The sequence below is a fragment of the Perissodus microlepis genome, chromosome 20 (assembly GCF_051167445.1).
Source record: "Perissodus microlepis isolate ML-2025 ecotype Zambia chromosome 20, ASM5116744v1, whole genome shotgun sequence".
Lineage (NCBI taxonomy): Eukaryota > Metazoa > Chordata > Actinopteri > Cichliformes > Cichlidae > Perissodus > Perissodus microlepis.
This window is the reverse complement of record NC_140480.1, coordinates 1,741,029-1,762,603: the sequence shown is the minus strand read 5'-3', so window position 1 is coordinate 1,762,603 and position 21,575 is coordinate 1,741,029.

The following is a 21,575-nucleotide window of genomic DNA, read 5'->3' as shown; positions in this document are numbered from 1 at the left end:
GTTCCCTCTCATGACGACTTCTTCAAATATGTAAAAACCACGTGAGGGATGCACGGGTAAACCCCAAACACCCACACACACATATTTACAGAAGAAGGCTGACAAATGTCATTCATTTGTAATTCATATACCTTTCCTGCATTAGAAAAAACTTGTTTGCATTTCAAATTGGACTCATTTGTTTTCTCAGAGCTATCTGGTGAAGTTAGGTCAAGCGACTGAGATCATTACAAGGAAGATGCTCCAGCCAATTAATCATTTTTTAAAATGGAAAACCTGTCCCTCATTGCTGTTTCCTAGAGACAATTACATACTCCCAGCTTCCTGTGTTTTAACTCATAATTATTCTCACTGTGAATTAATAAATCCTCTCCGAGACAGGTTCACACATCTGTTCATTTCACTTTATTTTTTAGACATGTATGTGTCCCGTTTCTTTCGGTTTCCTGGAATAGACAGGAATATTCTTATTTTTAAAATGTGTGTCCCTTCATTTTTTGCACAACCCAACATCTTCTCAGTATATTGTTAGGATGCCTGGGTCGTTGACCCAGGGTTTTGAGTTTATATATTATTTATCATTTCTATTCTTTGGTTTCTTTGTTAGAGTTCTGTCTTATGGTTCGTCTCTGTGTAATCCTTAGTTGCTGTCTCCCCTGTCTGCTATATCCCCGTGTCCAGTCAGTGTCTCTGTCTGCCCTGGTCCCACGTCTCTGTTCCCTCTGTTGCAGTGCCTGCGTGTTAGTCTGTGTCTTTAGTTCAGTCTGTGTCATGTTTCCTGTTTTATTTTGAAGGTCCTTGTCTGATGTTAATGTATCTGGTTTCGCTTCCCCTTGTCTCGTTAGGCCTGATTTGCCCCAGCAGTGTTTCCCTCCTGTTACCCATTCCCTGATTGCTCCCTCTGTGTATTTAAATGTTTCTCTGTGTCCGTGTCGTGATCTACCGTTTACGATGCTGTGTGTTTGCCTGAGTTTGTTTTTTGGAGTCTCAGTTTTGTTACCTTTTTTGAGTTCAGCATTAAAGCTGTTTTTGAGTTCAAGTTTTGCCTCTGAGTGTCTGCACCTTGGGTCCACCTGCTACTGCTCCTGCCTGCACACAGCCTTCACATAACATATATGACTGCTTTACAATATGCTTATTTTCTGAAACAAATTAGTTTCCTGATGATTTGAAACAAAACCTCTTAGGATAAGTGTTCGAGCATCAGTAAACAAACACGGATTTCTAAAGAGTCTGACTTCTCCACCCGTATGAAAATTATGTTTTGGCACAGAGGGACCTCGGTCTTGATCTAATCGCAGTGTAGTTGTTTTCTTTACCTGCAAAATCTCTGTGTTGTGTTACTGTGGAGGATTCTGTTTTTGTCGTACAGTCTGTTCTAATGGGATTTTACTTCAATATTTTCTGGCAGTTTACTTTTAAAATAGTGAAACATGAATCTCATCTTTAACTGAGGTATGCGCTACAGCTTGAGAGCAAACCCAGAATACTTTACAAACACACACACGTGCAGACTCACATGCGCACTCTCCTCTTGCTCAGTTGTTTAGATTCATTCCAGTTGCCTTAAGATATGGTGGAAAGAAATTTGTCCAGCTAAGTGCTTAGTCCAGCACTATCTGGAGTGGGGATGCTCTGCACTCCCAGGCTTTCGACTGATACTCTTAATGAGATACTCTGTTTTGGCTAAATGGTCAAAGCTTTTATTTCCCCTGTGTGCTGTTGAGCTTGTTTGTACATGGCCACAGTATTTCATGATTTTATGTGGGTAAAATTACGCTGGTATTTCATTGAGCCTGTCCACCCTCCCTATCAATCATCCTATCATCCAGGTACAGTCTCACAGTTTCAGTGTTATGTGCACACTTGAACACACAGGCACACACATACTATAAGTCATCTTAACATGTTCATGGAAGCACTTGGATCGATAGGCAGCCAGCCTCTGGCCATTAGGAATCAATACTGCAGCACATAGAAAAGCAAGAACAAAGCTGCACCACAGATCCACTGACTCATGCACGCACACAAAGAAACGCAGAGCTGTAATGCAGTGTGTGAAAAGGGATCCATTTGGAGTGAACCGGAGTTCTGGAATGCAGTCATCATACGAGAGCAAGAACTGTAATGTGTAACCGCATCGACTTCCATACATCATTTACACAGTGAACAGACACAGAAGTTGTGATTTTTGCACTTGGTGCAGAATAGAAGCTGACTAATTACGTTCTACAAGAAGATATTGACTACCAAATGTCGGTCAATCAGAATTATTTTCATTCACAATCAGCCCTCCGTTGCTTTCCTCTGACTTCAAGTCTGTCACTTGGGTTCCTCCTGATCCCTTGAAGACCTCCCGCGGTGGAGGGCAAGTAACTGTGTTAAATGTGATCCCAATATTGACTAAAATAATAATGATTACAATTTTTTTTTGCCCTAGTTGAACTTGCCCTTATAGTTTCTGCCCTAAGCCACTCAATTTAGCCATTCTTATAGTATATAATAGCAATAGGTCAGGAGTTGCTGGATTGCTGGCAGTGCCATCATAATAGCCAGCAATGTTCCTGTGCAGACTCACTGAGCTGCTAGATGGTTTCAGTCTTGGCCCTATTTTTCTTTGCTGTCAAAATAATTACATCCCTATGAGGACGGAATAATTTATGTCATCGCTATATATTTTTAATAAACCTGAGCTATTGTGTTAGTTCACTGTGCAGTCAAGTCGAAGAAACAGGGTTCTCTCTAAAACGGCTCTGCGCCACAGCTCTCTGTTGGCTTATAAATAGCACAGCAAACCTCACCAAAATGTTTACCTGACTTAAAATGAGAGGCAGTATGTCTTATGGAAACAAAGTGTGCTTTTTTTTTTATAGTCGGGAGGAAGTCCTGGTGGAAGGGAGCGCAGGAAAAAATATATGGGCAAAAAAAGCAATTAGGAGATAGGGAAGCAAAAAAAAAAAGAGAAAAGAATCTATTTTGGAGGATTTCAAACAAGCTTGTCACAACAGTGCTAAGGGACTCACGCTGTCTGTCTCCCCACGTTGATACGCATGAGCCCACACAGATATGGACTCACAGTAACTCCCACCACACACACACACACACACACACACACACACACACACACGTCAGTCTGTGTGAGTTCCTGTGACAGTAGGATCAGTCTGCACCCCACAGGCTGTAACCCCTTGAAAACCCTCTCAAAACGCTTTAATTAAAACGTCTCCCACAATTACAGCACATCCTGATGCTTTGACCTTCACACCTCCCATGAATACTGTATCATACACCCCTCACACACAAACACCCACACACACATAGATATTTGCCATCGAGATAAGATAATAAGGTAAGAGATACATCATCTCAAAAAATTACTGTGCTACAGCACCAAAAACATGAAAACAACTCGATGAAATAAACATAAACACAAAATACAATATTAAGCTAGAATAGCTCACGTGCCCTATGATAGACTGGCAACACATCTGCCTGTTACCTTAGACATCTGGGACAGGTTCAGCTTAGTCATGACCCTGAAATGGATAAACGATCAAGAGGATGGATGGAAAAATAGCTCAGAAAGGTTACAAGAAATTATACTAATAGAAGAGGCCAGTTAAATAGAAGATACAAAAAATGAAGGGCTCAATAAACCAAAATATAAATATGATGCAATAATGAGCTTAAATCTAAAATGAATACATGTATTGTGATTTGAGGTGGCAAAAATATTATTTATCTATCTAATAAGTGGTGCAGAAGTTAATGGTCCATGGCTGATTGTGCCTATATTATTGTCCAAACAGCTCACATTTCCCATGATGCTCACTCAAATAGCTCCAGCAATGAAACTCCGTCACTTCCTCTGTAGCTCCCCTAGAGTTGCATTCCTTGCTCTGGGCAGCAGGACTGTCAGCACGATCAGCTGCAGAACATTAGCCATTTCACCACAGCAGGAAAACTTTACTTTATCATATAAAGTAATTCAAAACAAAACAACAAGAGCTAAAGTGACAATTAAGCTATAATCCTTTTAAAAATCAATTTTTTGTGTGTGAAAAGTGACCAGTTACTTTGTCTTTTGGCCCAACAGATCTTATGAATATTTTTTTTAGGTTTCTGCTACCAACAAATAGATATTCACTTACAGTAAACTTCCAAAAAAAAAGCTTGGACTTGGAATAAAAACCCAGGAGTCTTTTATTCATTGCAGTCTTATGGTGAAAATAGTGTGCAGCATGACTCAACAAGTATTTGCTCCCAGGGTTGACAGGCAGGACGAGAAAGTGTTGTTTTGCTGTGCATGCAGTCTACTGCAAAAGAAGAAATGTGTTCTGCTGCTGCCTCTTCAATTGATGCTCCGGTATTGGTGTCTTACAATGTCTGGCTAAACTGAGTCTTTGATAATAAGTCATGGGTACCTGTGCACCGCATCTCCCAAAGTGCGGTGTGATAAACAACATCTAATCCTGAGCTTAATTAGCTAACATTAATCAATTCTGCCTCCCCAGAGCTACTGGTTTCTCCCATTTCTTAAGTCTAATGACCACAGGACTACACACTACAAGAAAATAACACCCCGGCATTACACTGTACACTCAAAAAATGAAATTGGGTGGTTGTTACATTTACAAAATGGTAGGTAGCCGTTTGCATTCTATGCATACTCCCTCTCTCTTCATATGTGTGTGTGTGTTTCTCTGGTGAAATTCAGTATGGTTCCGACAACAGTTTTATGTTAATGTATAATCCTTAATATACAGGGAGTGCAGAATTATTAGGCAAATGAGTATTTTGTCCACATCATCCTCTTCATGCATGTTGTCTTACTCCAAGCTGTATAGGCTCGAAAGCCTACTACCAATTAAGCATATTAGGTGATGTGCATCTCTGTAATGAGAAGGGGTGTGGTCTAATGACATCAACACCCTATATCAGGTGTGCATAATTATTAGGCAACGTCCTTTCCTTTGGCAAAATGGGTCAAAAGAAGGACTTGACAGGCTCAGAAAAGTCAAAAATAGTGAGATATCTTGCAGAGGGATGCAGCAGTCTCAAAATTGCAAAGCTTCTGAAGCGTGATCATCGAACAATCAAGCGTTTCATTCAAAATAGTCAACAGGGTCGCAAGAAGCGTGTGGAAAAACCAAGGCGCAAAATAACTGCCCATGAACTGAGAAAAGTCAAACGTGCAGCTGCCAAGATGCCACTTGCCACCAGTTTGGCCATATTTCAGAGCTGCAACATCACTGGAGTGCCCAAAAGCACAAGGTGTGCAATACTCAGAGACATGGCCAAGGTAAGAAAGGCTGAAAGACGACCACCACTGAACAAGACACACAAGCTGAAACGTCAAGACTGGGCCAAGAAATATCTCAAGACTGATTTTTCTAAGGTTTGATGGACTGATGAAATGAGAGTGAGTCTTGATGGGCCAGATGGATGGGCCCGTGGCTGGATTGGTAAAGGGCAGAGAGCTCCAGTCCGACTCAGACGCCAGCAAGGTGGAGGTGGAGTACTGGTTTGGGCTGGTATCATCAAAGATGAGCTTGTGGGGCCTTTTCGGGTTGAGGATGGAGTCAAGCTCAACTCCCAGTCCTACTGCCAGTTTCTGGAAGACACCTTCTTCAAGCAGTGGTACAGGAAGAAGTCTGCATCCTTCAAGAAAAACATGATTTTCATGCAGGACAATGCTCCATCACACGCGTCCAAGTACTCCACAGCGTGGCTGGCAAGAAAGGGTATAAAAGAAGAAAAACTAATGACATGGCCTCCTTGTTCACCTGATCTGAACCCCATTGAGAACCTGTGGTCCATCATCAAATGTGAGATTTACAAGGAGGGAAAACAGTACACCTCTCTGAACAGTGTCTGGGAGGCTGTGGTTGCTGCTGCACGCAATGTTGATGGTGAACAGATCAAAACACTGACAGAATCCATAGATGGCAGGCTTTTGAGTGTCCTTGCAAAGAAAGGTGGCTATATTGGTCGCTGATTTGTTTTTGTTTTGTTTTTGAATGTCAGAAATGTATATTTGTGAATGTGGAGATGTTATATTGGTTTCACTGGTAAAAATAAATCATTGAAATGGGTATATATTTGTTTTTTGTTAAGTTGCCTAATAATTCTGCACAGTAATAGTCACCTGCACACACAGATATCCCCCTAAAATAGCTAAAACTAAAAACAAACTAAAAACTACTTCCAAAAACATTCAGCTTTGATATTAATGAGTTTTGTGGGTTCATTGAGAACATGGTTGTTGTTCAATAATAAAATTATTCCTCAAAAATACAACTTGCCTAATAATTCTGCACTCCCTGTATTTCCCTCCTTCGCCAGAGGGAGTGTTCGCCCAGGGCACCAAACAGGCTAGGACCGCCGCTGTACGTATGCCTTCGCTATTTATTGTGGTTTAACCGGTAAAGGACAAAAACTTACAGAAAATTCTATATCAAGCCTTGTAATCATAGCTTCAATATTTTTTTTTAAGTCCAGACTGACAGCTCAGTCGCACAGTGGTTAGCACTTTCGCCTCACAGCAAAAAGGTCTTGGGTTCAAATCTGCAATCTGGCCAAGTTTGCAGTGGGTTCTCTCTGGTTTCCTGCCACAGTTAAAAGTCATGTTTCTAAAATATCTGTGAACATGAGTGCAAATGTTTGTCTGTCTCTCTGTGACAGACTGGTGACCTGTCCAGTACTCTGACTCTCACCCATCACATCTGAGACAGGCCCCAGCCTCACTGCAACCCTGGTGGAGTGCAAGTTATTATAAATCCATTAACATTTTATGTATGTATTTATGTAGACTTTGTTGAACACTCCAAAAAAATAACTCTTTAAATGAACTTAAAATAATCATGGAAAGGATTTCCACATTAATAAATGGAGTTCTATTACGATTAAGCATTTTTGTCGCACTAACATAATTTGCATGGGTTGGATCAACTCAATTAAATTAAGTCGGACTCAACTGTAGTTAAACAGTTGATTCATTATTAATTCAGCTAGTTAGTCCAACTCAAGTACATAAAGTTGGAATAACAGAATTGCATAATGCTAAAATAAAGCAATTTAATTTCGTGGAAATTCTTTCCAAGATTTTTCTATGTTCATTCAAAGAGAATTTGCTACAAGAGAAATATCTCAACCTTGTGACAGACATTTTTTCACATGAGGGAAGTTTGAGACTAGATGAAGTTGCTTGTTAAGACAGACTTTTATTTTTGTTGTTGATGTTTTTAGCATTGCGTGCACCAAACACTATATTGTGTTTTGCTTCGTGGCAGGTGACATATCCAGCACAGTGCAAACATAAGTCCAATACTATGTTTTGCCTGTTCAGCGCTTCTCTGTGGCAATAACACAGCAGTAGAAGTGATCCACGGCCACACCAGGGATAGCACATATATGATATCTAAGAATGATGTATTGGTATTAAAATACAGCCACAGGCGTGCGCGCGCACACACACACACACACACACACACAGATTCTTGCTGCAGGGTAAAAGATCGACACAATGTGCCACGGCTTATCTAAAATGGGGAATGATGATGGTGGCCAAGCCCCATGATTGGTTATCCCATTTAGACCAAAGCCTGTGATTGGTTGTCTTATTGCATGGCTCCCATCATGCATCAGGCAGATTCATCTGTTTCTTGGGGTCCACTCAAGTAGGACCGATCCATCTCTCCCTCCATCTTGCCGTCCTCCCTCTTTCTGCCCCTAACATTACTTATCTCTCCTTCTTTTCCTTCATCTCATTGCCCTCCACTTTATCCCTGCCCTCTCTAGCTTTATGTATCTATCTCATCACTATCCTTTCAGCTGCTTGTCCTCATCCTCGCTCATTCGCCTTCCTGCTCTTCACCATCTTCATTTGCTTAACTTTTTCTCCTCTTCTTCCATCCCCTGGTCCATTTTCCCAATCATCGTTCACTCATAACCTCTATTTCCTTACAGTTCCCTCCTCCTCTCCTTCTGTGCCATCTCTCCTCCCACTCCTGCGCAACTCATTTTTCCTCTGTATGCTGATAACATGAAGGGATGGATATGTGGGGCCATTTATCAGGCATGTGTTTTACTAGCAGCAGAGACCACAGCCGGGTTAAAGGGGGTGGAAATACGATTTAGATTGAGATAGGAAATAAAGGATGAGGAAATAAGGTGGAGATAGAGTAGTAAGAACAGTAAAGTGTACTTATTTGATTTCATATTTTACTGTGCAACAGTCTATTATAGTGAATTATAGTGAAGATTTTTCAGCGATCACTGACAAATTGATATCAGTTGACTTAGCATCAGTCTCTTCTCTTCTCTTCCATACAGTGTTTTCATCTCAACTTGAGAAGAACTCAGCAGGAAACTCAGTGGGGGAGTGAACCTTGTGTTTGTCTGTTGTGCCTCACCCTCCGACCGGCTGTATGTTTTCCTGCCCGCCTCTGGTAGTGAGCACCCATCAGTCCTTGAGTCTATCAAGTATCTAAGGCCTATCTATCACCTTCTCCCTGTCTCTTTCCCTCCATTTCTCCGCCCAGTGTTACTTTACAGAGCCATCTCTGTGTCACTATCTGTCTGCACACTTTTTCACCGCTCAGGTTTAACTATATCACAGAGGCAGCGGCAACCCTGCTCTGTCAACCTAAGTTTTTATTCTTTCTTTCTCTGACTCGTTCCTTTCTTACCTTATTTCCTTCGCTATCCTTCCCCCTTCTATGTCTTCGTCTCTTGGGATTGTTGTTATCAAAAGCGATAGCTCACTAGCTGAAAATAATAAGCGGTGTCTTTTGAAGTCTGCGATGGCTGTTTGACATCTCTGTGGTGTTTCATGCAGATATTCCCTCCATTAGTGACGGGGATAAACAACAGATTAAACTTATTTTAAGGTCAGTCAATGTGTGTGTGTGTGTGTGTACATTTGTGGCAATTCAACCCCTAAGGGCTCACAGTGGCCTCCTGTCACCTTGCCAATCATATCAGTTAGGTGTGTTCTGATAACCTTATCTCTGCCTGAGCTCTGCATAGCCATAGGGCCTCCCCCAACACACTCATATACTCATACACTTATACACACATGTGCAACACACACACACACACTGAAACACTCTTACCCATGGCAAATGAAAGAGGCTAGAGAGGAGATAGGGATCGATGCCGGTAAATCAAGGACATGCACTATTCTGGTTCCCTCTGTCTCTCTGTGGCTCTTATCTATAATGGAAAAGCCATACATTTACAGCTCCCTGCCTAACTTATGGTCACGCTCAATCACAACATAAAATACTACTGCAAAGTGTGGCAATAGGAGAAATGTAGCAAAATAAAGATTTTGGGGATCAACTTGCAAATGATCACCTTACAGTATTATGTTGGGACAGCATATCTGGGATTATTTTGTAGTTCTTATAGCAAAATGTGGTAATGCAGACACCTACTGAAGCATGAACTACCACAAATGTGATTTGAGTACTTGTGCCAGATGTTTAAATTTCTGTCTGCATGTGCAGATGCAGTCAGAAAACTATATAGGTTACATCAAAACTAAGGCTCAGTTAAAAATGACTGTGCTTCAGCCTATACAATAATGTAGAAGGGACTGCTGAGTAGTAATGGGTCTGAATGCCAACATGCTGACAGGCTTTGCAGGTGATGTAATTGTGTATACTGTAATTATTATCATACGACTTATTATGAGGCAAGAATGTTGTCACTCATTCCAACCATTCACAACACTGATTTTTCTTCTTTCCTCCTACCATGCAGTAGTAAGAACTCATGATAAAACAAAGACGTGAATTGAAACCAAGAGTTAAAGACTGCAGCTATTGTTTGTGCCTCTTTCACATGTTTTTGGAGACTTTGTCTGGACCAACTCTGCAGTAATTAGGGGAGTTATAGAGAAACACTCCTGTAATATTACATAAACAGGACAGCAGACATGGTACTCAGCACTGGGGTAGTTTTTACACAAAACTTGGCATATCTAGTTACTTTATGGCTGATTACAGTAACTTAATTATCTCTGCTGGCATGTATTTCACAGTGGCAGTAGCTATATTTCGATTATGGTTGACTCCTCCAACACTGAGCATACAGTATGTCAACCACAGATAAAATAAGCACATGCTCCTTAATAGATAGCAAGAGCAGTGTTTATTTCAGCCTCTGCTATCAGTTACCCATGAGCACAATAAAAATTAACAGAAAAGGAAAGAATGGTTTTGTAATTGTTAGATTAGTGTAGTGATGTAAGATAAAAAAAAATGTAATCTGGGGAGTGCAGATAATTCAGATATGATGTGATATACCAAATGGATCTTTTTCCCTTATCTTATTTTTCTTTTCATGCCCTTTATACCAGTTTCACTATCATGATTCTAGTTTGCAGTGCTTCAGGTAAATGAGGTATGGTTCAACTGCTCTGCTGTTTAAAAAAAGGCTTTAATTATGATAAGTTTGGTAGCATGTCCTGTCAATTAAAAATATTACAGGTGCTTTAGCTTGCCGGGTCAGTGGTTGTGAGTATAGTTCTAAATCTCCCTCATAATAGATCACCAACATGGCTCAGCTGCTGTGCTTTCAGCTTCTCACTCAGCTTCCTTGACCTGACACGGGAGAGCAGTTCAGGCAGACAGGTGGGCTGATAAGAAGTGGGCAGAGGAATATTTTAAGTACTATGTCTAATTGAGCTACTGCCTGCTCCTTTTGTGCAGTCAGCATGTGTGATACCTGGAATGATTTAACTATAATAGATGTAAGGACTTATGTTGCCACAAACCATTACTGAGTCATAAACTATTTATTCTCTGGGCAAGGAATAGTATAAAACAATAAAGCCTCTTTGCTTTGACATCTGAGTACAAAATTTCTTTCTAAGCCCTCCAGAAGCTGTCAAAGCCATTACTGAGGAAATATGCATCATTATCTGCTACTTCAGAGGACTGAAACAGAGACATGAACCTGGTTTTTCATCAGTGCCAATGCCTCTCAACTAACTTAATAAATAACCCACTATAGTATTTGCAGTGCTGAGGTGGTTATTAAAAGAGGGTAATATATTGGACATTCATAAGTTCTTTTTAAAAACAATGCAGTATATTTTAGGAGTGGCTGTGGCTCACGTGGTGGGGTGGGTTGTCTACCAATCAGTGGATCAATCCCCACCTCCTCCTGTCCAGATGCCGAGTTATTCTTGGTCTAAGATACTGAACCCCGAGTTGCCACGTGCATCCATTGAAGTGAGTGTATGTGAATGTTAGATAAATGTGCTTAAGTAAATAAAAGTACTATTTGAATGTGTGTGTTGAAAAGATGCAATATAAGTACCAGTCCATTTGCTAATTTACTGAATAAAGACGGCAATTTGTTACATTATTCTTACGTTATGTGACATGGCTTGAGATCTTAGTCCCAGACTCCAACACACAAATCCCCTAAAGAAGACACAATACATGTTTTTGGTGTACTAGAATGACTCACTAAAAGTGAAGTACAGGTTTGCTGAACATTGTGTACCAGACAGAAAGCCACGTTAATCAGATAATCTGTTAAAAATTCCCCAAAAGTCTCCGACAGCACAAACACAGTGAACTGGTCACGTTTAATGTGAAGCAGTGGATGTCCATCAGCTACACCTATGTCAATCAGGCAGTGTTGGGATGCCCATCAGTCAATGCAGCCATGTTCCTAACTCAGTTATCTGGGTGGATGAGTTATATGAGACATTTTAACATGAGAGTCTATGTGATTCACTCTTGGGTTTCATCATCAGAAATGACCTTTGCGTATTCATGCAGTGTGTTGATGTGACTTCCATCTTTTACACCATCCATGTGTGCCTTTTTGTGAGTGTGTGTGAGTGTGCGAGCTTTAAAACACTGACCATCCTGTGACACTTAAGCGCTGTCGTATTGGGTGACAAATTCACACAGACGGAGTGACGTCTGGTCGACCACACAAACAGTTCTGGTACAGACACTAGCTCACATTGAAAAGACAACAGCCCATGTTTTCTTTAGCATTTCCGGGACTATTAGCATTTATTCTCATCTGATATATCACTGTCTGTCACTTCGACTATTTTGTACATTGTTTTACTAATAAAAACAGAGAACGTCTGCGTGCGCTCCATGTGTTCATGTCCATATGTTAAAAACAGATGTAGATATTATAAGCTCTGTAAGTTATACAAGGTCTTTTTGTCAGCGTTGTTTGTTGTTTTCAAGAGTAATGTTATACATGCATGTGCATGGGTAACAAAACACACTGCCAACAGCTATTTTCACTATTGACCACATTAGTAAATCTCCACGATATGCTGCAATGCACACCGACAAGGGTGCATTTTAAAGTAGATAAAATGAACAATTCAATAAACAACTAAAGATAAATATTAGCTTTGCAAGAGGAAATCCAGCATTCACAGTTGTAAAACCTCAGATACACAGAATGCATCTTTGTGTTGTGGCTGTGTGACACAACATATAGGTTTTCATTAGCTTGTTAGTTACATTACTGGCATAAACTACAAAGGTCAGTTGTTTTTAGATTTAAAAAATATATTTTGTCTGTTTTGGTTCTGTCTGCCCTAATATGTCAGATTTGTATAATATATTCTTATACTTAACAACAAAATAGGTTGTTTGTCAGTCGTCGTGAGCTGTTCCTAAACCATGTATAACATTTGTTATAGTTTTCTAAGCTGCTGTCACTCCAAATACTACCAGAGTTTACTTGGAAAGGCATCCTGGGTAAGTTTGACAAATTGTTTTAGCATTTTTTTTTTCATTTTTAAATTTAAATCTTTAAATTTAGAAACAGCGCCGAAGGAAATGCCACTCCTCCATCTCATGGTTTTCTGATTGAGTGATTGTTTTATTTTGAACATGAATATATAACTACAATGACAACAAAATAAATTGTAAACAGAAAAAAAAGAGTGAGTTGTGACTTGCCCCAAATATCTCTGTATACCATTTACATGTTCGAAAAGTATTTAAACCTACCCACCCCCGTTTATTCATTCATCCATGTCGTGATTGTCAGCTGAATTTTTTAGGTAGTGCTAGTTCACAGCAACAGTTACCTCAAGGTGTTTTGTACTGTAAGATGAAGACTCTACAACACTAAGAGAAAACAAACAATCAGATGAATCTGCCCCATTTGAGTAAGCATTTGGTGATGATGGAAAGCAAAAACTACTGGAGGGAAAGAGAAGAGAGAAAAAGAGGAACACAGAAACCTCAAAAAACAAACTCGAGAGTAGACAAAAGTGAATGGCAATTCAATAATGCCATGTACGCCATATAACCACCTGGTGAGTTAAGAGAGGTGATTGGAGGAAAAACAAAAGCTCAGTACATCGTGCATCTCCTCCAGCCGCCTGAGCCCAAAGCAGCATCACTAAGTAATGGTTCAGGGTCAACTGATCCAGGCCTAACTATAGACAGTGTGAAAAATGGACATGTAACAGCCACCGTGACGTCACCCATCGGTCATGGACTCAGCTCAGGAGGTTGCCCCTCAGCTATAACTGTAAGCTTTAAGCCTCATCTTCCACTGGGGGATCTGAGAGTTGAAGGCTCTGCCTGTAGCTGTTCACCATTTCATGCTGTTATTGACCTTGAACTTACAGTTACAAGCCTTGATCAAGTCTAAAGAGCAGGACAAGGACCACTCCTGCCACTGACATCAGATTTGATAACTCTTGAGGACAATTTATTTATTTATTTCGGTCAAGAACATGTTAGGTTTCAGCAATAATAAATCAGTCATTCTATTTGTAAGACACCCCCCCAATCTCCTTTTAACTTGTTGACTGAGCAACAAAAATATAATTTAGGTAAAATACAAGTATGGTCTTAACGCTTGATGTCAGTAAAAATGTCATGTAACAGGCTAATATCACTATTAGCATTACATTTTTAATACAAAATATTATACCGTAATGAGCTTTTAAAAGTTCACTTACACAGCTGTAGAAACTTTTGCAAGGAAGTTCATTTTTTTGAAGTAGAGCAAGCGAGTAACCACCCATCCAGCAATCATGTGACGCATCAATTAAATATTTATAGTTCTTCTTGTAAGATGCTGACTGCGATCCTTAAATATGAACTGAAGATTTTTTTTCCCTGAAACTTGGAACTCAGCAATGAAACACGCCTCTCTGTGAGAGAAACGAAGCTTGAACTGAACCTATTTTGCTTTTTGAAGTGGCCAATTTTCTTAGCAGTGATGTTGTTTGTACAAAACTGCAATGTAATAACAGTTGTTTCAACCTTTGGAATGTCATTATTAGAATACAAATAGGTAAGAGCAAAGTTTAATGTCATTCTTCATATTCCTATTTTAGAAGTAGTTAAGTAACCTACCTCCATACCTTCCTATTGTGTATATATTTTATTGAGAGATTGGCAAGATCACATTTATACTCGTAGGAAAATGCATATCTTGAACTGCTATCAGTTCTTTTGTATCCCCATCTGTCTGTCCTGAAGGTTATCATATATTCTGAATGGCCTAATGAAGCAAACATAACCCTAAATGCTGTTAATTATGCTCTTGATGTCGGCACGTTTGAAGTGCTCACTTTAATGTGGGTTGGAAGGGAAAGGGGGATGAGGCAGGGGAGGAGTGTGGGTGGAGGCTGAATAGAGGTTAACATCCATGGAGCACCTCAAAGCTTTCTTGGCTTGACTCGTAGGATGGCTGAGATCAGATAGAATGGTAGATTGCAGGTTTTACCCTCAGCTATTAAGACTGCTCTGTTCTCGCTCATCTCTTACACTCTTCCTTTTTTTTCTACGTCCCCACGTGGCATCCTCCCCTCTTTCTCAGTCTTGTCTTTTTCCTCTTTCTCACTCGTGCACACAGCGTTTCACTAACACTTTCTTGCTCTAACAGCCTGTCTGGTTCTCTCCCTCTTTCTGTGTTACTGCCTCCCTCCCTCTCCTATCCATTACTTCAGCCAGTGAAAAGTCTTTGCTTCAGCAGTCCTGTCCTGCTGCTGCAGACTGTCTTTATATGGCCACATCATATTTGATGAGACAGGTAGGGGGTGGTGGGATGCAGCTAATATCTTTCCCTAGGTCTCTCTCCTAGCTCATTCTTTCTATCCTATTTAGTGTGTACCTGTGTGCACGCTAAGAGAGAGCAAGCGGGAGAGGGAGAATGCACATATGTGTATGTGTGTCTGAGGCTGTGATGATCCATCAGACATGTATGCATTCTCAGGGCATAACCATTTCCTGTTATCTCATTGCCTCTGAACTTTGGGAAACACACTTTGGAGATTCTGTCTTGCAGGTTTGGTAATCCATACTATTTCCAGTTGGATTAAAGTGGATAAAATGTGCAATCAGCTCTAGAGAGGATGAGGAATTTGGTGTCAGCATGCTGACACAAACACATAAACTTCATACACTTTACATACACAACATATCTTTTACAAAGCATCACAGAAACTGAATTCAGGAAATAATTGGAAATAAAAACGTTTCAGGGCCACATTATTGTTTCCGGCATCTAAAGAAAAGAGAAGGAATCCATTTGAGTTTTATTGCTTGTAGTTCTTGATAACTGTTTATCATCAACACTGTTTGACTAGTTAATGTTTTCTCATTTAAACTTCTGCTTCATTCTTGTTGCCATTTTGATTCTCTCGTTTATTCATTTTTTGTTTGGTTTTTTTGGAATATATATTATATACTAGGATATGTAGTATGCAGTCACCATTTAATAATGTTAAATACTGCAGTACCTCAGGACTAGGAATTGGACTACAATTTTTTAAAATAAAGAAATCTACGAAATCTTCTTTAAGGTAAAATCTGCAGACATGTAAATATGAGTAAATGCCTTGAATACAAGTATAAATGTCGGAAGTTCTTTTTGCAGCGATGGAATATACCAAACAGTTACTTGGTATTATAGTGAGTGATACCGCATAATGAACTTATTCACTGTAATTGTTTTACTTTTTATTTTGCCTGTTTGCTTTCTATTCTATTCTACTAGATGGAATTTAGTGAGTGTCGCCTTTTTTAAGACCATGCTATCACTATATCATTACAGTCTTCAACTGCTTACAGCAAGGTAAGCTTTTTTTTCCCAATATGAAACAAGTCTTTTCTGACTGACAAAAGCAAGGATGCATGATTGGAAATGACTAAGCAGTAAAGTTTTGAAAACAGATTTTTAGCTCTCATAACAAAATAGAATTTGCCATCTTCTGTCTTCTCGGTTATTGTTTTCATACAGGAGTTTGGACTCAGTAAAAAAAGACACCATGCAAAGCCAGTCTGGCAAATGTCTCGTTACTTAGACCAATGAGACAATTAGCAGTTGTGCACCTGGGCTGACAGGAGATGGTGATGGTACTGACATTAGTGTCAACAAAAAGCAGCTGCCAGCATGACAGTCTGTGATGCACATGGGCCACATAATAAAGTGCAAGTCACTAAGCTTGTAGACTCTAGACAAGTTCATGTAACTCAGATATCTGCTATGTATGGATGCAGGAATATTCATGTTTATCTACAGCATTTAATGATTCGTGATGCAGGAGCGCTAACACGACCATGTTGCTGATTTTTACTTTTTTGCCAACATCTGTATAAATAAATGAGTTTTGTATTTTTGCTGCACAGCATATACTGGATGGGGAATGTTGGACTGTAATGGCCTGTCCTCCCTCGCAAAAAGAGCTGAATATGAAAATTGGTGGATCCACTGATTCCCTCATTTTCCCCTTATTGAGTTTACTCCTGAGACAGCACAACTAATTAGCTGTCAGACCAGGACAAAGAGATACAGAGGCTCACTATAGAGTAATTATATACACTCACACATGCTCGGGCAAACTCACACACATACACGTACATGCACAGAGACTCACAAAGCTATGTGTTGATGGTGACACTTGACAAGTCAATAAGCCAATGGCTTATGCTTATCTCCCATCCTGCTTTGCTCTTCTACTCCACTCTTTATTGATTGCTTCCACAATTATTCACTTTATCTAAAGCTGGAATTAGTCACCATCTAGCTACCAGCAGTCTAAACTTCTTTACCCAATGCATTCACTCTCATACATGAAAGTAGTGGGGTTAGAGTTTAGTTGACAGTATACAGAGTACAGCAAAGTTGGCAGTATAGTAAAAATATGTAGAAAGAGAGGGATGATCATTTAAACACCGCACATTGTGCTTATGCAACTACTTTTGTTATTTTCTACTTTGGACAGTTTCCCTGAATATGTGACAACATCTGGCATCCGTCTTTCACACGTCTAACACAGAACATCAGGAGAGGATCCATCTCAAACATGCGCTCACTCCTCAAAACACTTTGTATGTTTCAGGTTTGAACCTGGGTGATGGGAGGCACTTAAGTCAATTGTGTGTGAATTGTTTACGGCACTAATTTGATCACAAACGAGCAATCAATCAATCAATCAATCAAGGCTTTATTTGCCACATGCAGGTTGCCCTGCAGTGAAATGGAACCCCCTCCGACCATACACACACAACACAGACATCACATGGGGATACAGGTTTTAAATCTGAAAGCTCACAAACTTGATCATCTCTCTAGTCTCCTTGAAAATCGTCCTTCACAGTCGTCTTCTCCCCGGGATGTTTGTTCTCTTAAGGTTTTGCAGGAAGAAAAGGCAAAAGACGTGATTGAAAAATCAGCATCACGCTCGCTTGCTTGCTGTGACTTCCGTCTACTGTTTGGTCCGGCTGATTCGTCCTCGTATTCAGTTCCTCTGGGTAATGTGTAGATACGTTCAAGGTTGCAGTGCATGTGTAAGAACAACTTTACTGTTTGTCTGCAGGCAGACTTTTAAATGCTTTTTTAAATGGATATGCTTTATGGTACACACAAACATACTTTGTACAGAAAATAAATCATTCTGCAGCTGTCTGTACTCTGAAGCATTTTGTGAACATAGCGTGTTTGCAGGACAAGAGACGCAGTAAATCAACTGAACATAATTTACATAAGATTTAATTTTATTTGGTAACAAAATGCACATCTTGCACATTTGAACTACTGTTTGAGTTGGAAATGGCTCATCATAAGAAAAGGTAAGATAACCATAAATCAGATATACAACAAACAGACGTTTCTAATGTCACAATTACGCCCAGAAATATATATTTTTAAACATTTTGTCATTGTTCTTGTTTAGCTTGCTTAGAACTTTCTTTAATGAAGTAATACCATTGATAGCTTCACAACTACGAAGCAAACCCATTCACCACTCCATTCACATTAATTCACTCAAACTCCTCATATAACAGATGTATAAAGTTAACAACTGAAAACAGTGCCAGTTTTTGTTTCTAAATGTTTAGAACGATTGTATAATTTTTGTCTAATCTTTCACTTTCCAGTCTCAGACTCGGGCTTTCCTTTCAGATCTGTTCCTTAATTAGATTAGGTGAAAAATGCGCGTTTATCTTCAGCTCTGTGAGAGTACAATTTGGCAGTGGCAGCTGTTTGCAGACGAGCCCTGGTAAGAATTGATAAACACATAAACACATATATGCGTTTGCCTACTGATGCTGGTCAGTGTTCTGCTGACTCCTCCTATAAAATCAGTGCTTAAACAGTCTCATCTATCAGAGAGCTCAATGGGTTATGTGCCAATAAACAAGCTCGCTGAGACTCCTATCAGCCCGATCGATTCACTTCATCAATAGCTGACACCGTAGAGTCAGTGTGCTCCCGTTCTGTCCATCATTCGCTGATCAGTCAGTTTGAAACTATACAAGCAAATAACCCTCGATAGCTGTGTGTAACGTGTTAATACTGACACACTGTACAGAGTCAAAAGACACTCTAAACAGGTACAAGCAAACAACACGCACACACTTGTGCTGTGTGTGTTCTTTTATTTTCCTCTGTTGTATGAAAGTTTACCTGCCAACTCCACTCAGGAATCATCAGTGTATTGATAATCCTGGCATTTTTTTTCTGAGACAGAGTGGCTAGTCTTTTAAAAATTCCACAACCTCAGTTCCCCCCAAAATTTATCGTCTTTACCGGCTTTTGCAAATCTCTCAAACACATGTTTTATTCACAATAGAACTTGGAAAACATGTCAAATGTTTTCCAAGTTCTAAACTGAGAAAAAGTACCATTTTAAGAAAAAACATTAACTCATTAATAACAAAAGTCTCAGGGAAGTGAGGAAACCAGCTGCTGGACCTTTTGGAGAGGAATATTGTCCCATTCTTGTCTGATGTAAGACAAATTGTGTCTTTTTCACTGAAAAAGACACAATTTGGATGTGCGCATATGTTAAATACATACATATGTGTAGAACCTGCATACACCTTGATGCCTTTCCAGGTGTTCAAGCTGCTAATTCACGCGATGGCTTCCATGACAGAATCATGTCTTTGATCCAGTGCCGCCTTCGAGCTGAAAGATCACAGGTATCAAGTATCAATCTAGATTTTCAGACTCGTTTGATAATCTTATGTGCTGTAGATAATGAGACATTCAGAGTCTTTGTAATTTTGCAATTCTATAATTTGTAGCTGCAGTTTTTTAGCAGGTTGGTGAACCTCTGCCCATCTTCTTGAGGAACTGTGCTTCGTTAAAATGCTCTTTTTATATCACATCTTGTTACTGACCTGTTGCCAAATGTCTTTTATTTCCCCCGTGCCAACTTTTTTGAGAGATGTTGCCGCCATCTTCTTCAAAATGAGGTAATATTTCTCGTGAAATAGTAAAACTTTCTTACTTTAAAATTTTACTGTGAATTTTTAATTTACATATTAAATAAGGGCTAATGAGATTTGAAAACCATTGCATTCTGTCTTTATTTACATTGTGTCCCAATTTCTTATGAATTGGCTTTCCAATGAAGGGAATTATTTAAAGGGAAGACAAACATATAGACTCCTGCACTCCACCAGAGGAACGCTGCATTGTGCTCTCCAACAACTGTTTCAAATCGCTTTACGACTATCAACTAGGAGCCTATTATCACTCCCTTTCCATTTTGCTAGAAGTTTTTTCACTTCACGATCAATTCTTCTCTCCATTTCACATCAAGACACACTCATTCTTCGCTCTTTGCTTTTTACCACCCATCTGTCTCCTTTGGCTGCTCTCTGCTCTGCTCTGCTGGAGGAAAACATAGAAAATACAGTTCCGTAATGGTTACTTTATGGACTTTTCTCCTTTGCTCAGTCTATCAGATGAATCTTTTATCTTGAAACAAGGTACCAGTGCTGTCATAAGTGTAAGAATGACTGCAGGATGTATATACGCAGTATGGGGTAACACCCTCGCTTCAAGTGCTGGTAGATGTGGACTCTCAGTCTAGTGACAGAGACTGGTTTGTCTCAGTGCTATCATTAATCATATCTATCTTAACTAGATTTCCTCTGAGCTTCCCTGTGATCTAATCACGGCAAAGTACAGCCCTTTTCATCCCCCCAGTGGAAAGATATGAAGATTCAGTAATAAGTACCTCACAAGGCAGATGACCTGTGAGCCACAGACCTCACCCACAGCGTGTGGGGTGTGGTCGCATTCTTAGTGTTTGCAGATAAATGCGTGATTAATTCACAGAGAAGAGGTAGGGAATGTATGGTTCTTGAAAAAAAAAGGGAAAGAAATTTCTAGCTACCCTTGAATGTAGCAAGTATATCTTTAATTATTATCTCCTAAAAATTTAATTCTAAGGTGTCACCAAAAGAAGCAAAGTCAGATTAGCTGGCTGGCTTAGTTCTTGTGCCATTTTTTCCAGAACAAAATCTCAGTGCCTACAGAAAAGACCTCTGTCATTCCAGCTCATATAATTTTATGAAACACAACTTTTAGAAGATGTAATGCTTTTTGAGCATCTTCAGCTCCTTCCGGATGTGTGGAACCTCTCTTTTGTTTTTGCGCTTTCATTTATTGATTTGGAAGTACTTCACAGCTTCTTGTATTCTACTCCAACTCTGTCCATGACAGTTATTTTATTTTGCAACCTTTGCACTACAGCTTCCTCCCCTTTTACAACAAGCACACAGTCTTCCAATCTGATGTCTTGTAAGGTAGTGGCCATTTGACTCTAGCCTTTCCCAGGATTCCTCTCAAAGATAATTAATTTCCACATGGAAGTTCTTTTCTCTGTGAGGTGTTTCCTGTGTGCTCTGACAGTCCCTCCGTCCATAGAGTTCATAGGTGAATCCTGATAGCTTGGCTGTTCTTGCCTTCCTTCAATACACACGGTTAACTGTTTATTGCTATTGGTTGTCACCTTGATCTTTCTGTCTGAAATTCCCATGAAACTCTTATTCCCCTGGGCTATAACCCAGTTAACCTCTGAGAAAAATAGATATATGGATAAACATACATGTGTAGGTGAACTGAACTGAGAAAGAAGGCAGTATACGAGGAATATAAGAGAAGGCTAGAGATGAAGGAAAGCTTGAGGACAGGAGCTGAGTTAAGAAAACTCTAATTCTTTTTCTCTGCACTCTCTCCCTCTCCCTCCCTTTGAGGGGATGAAAAGGAAAGCAGTGCTGAATGGTGAGAGGGTAGTAGAGGAGGCCAGAGAG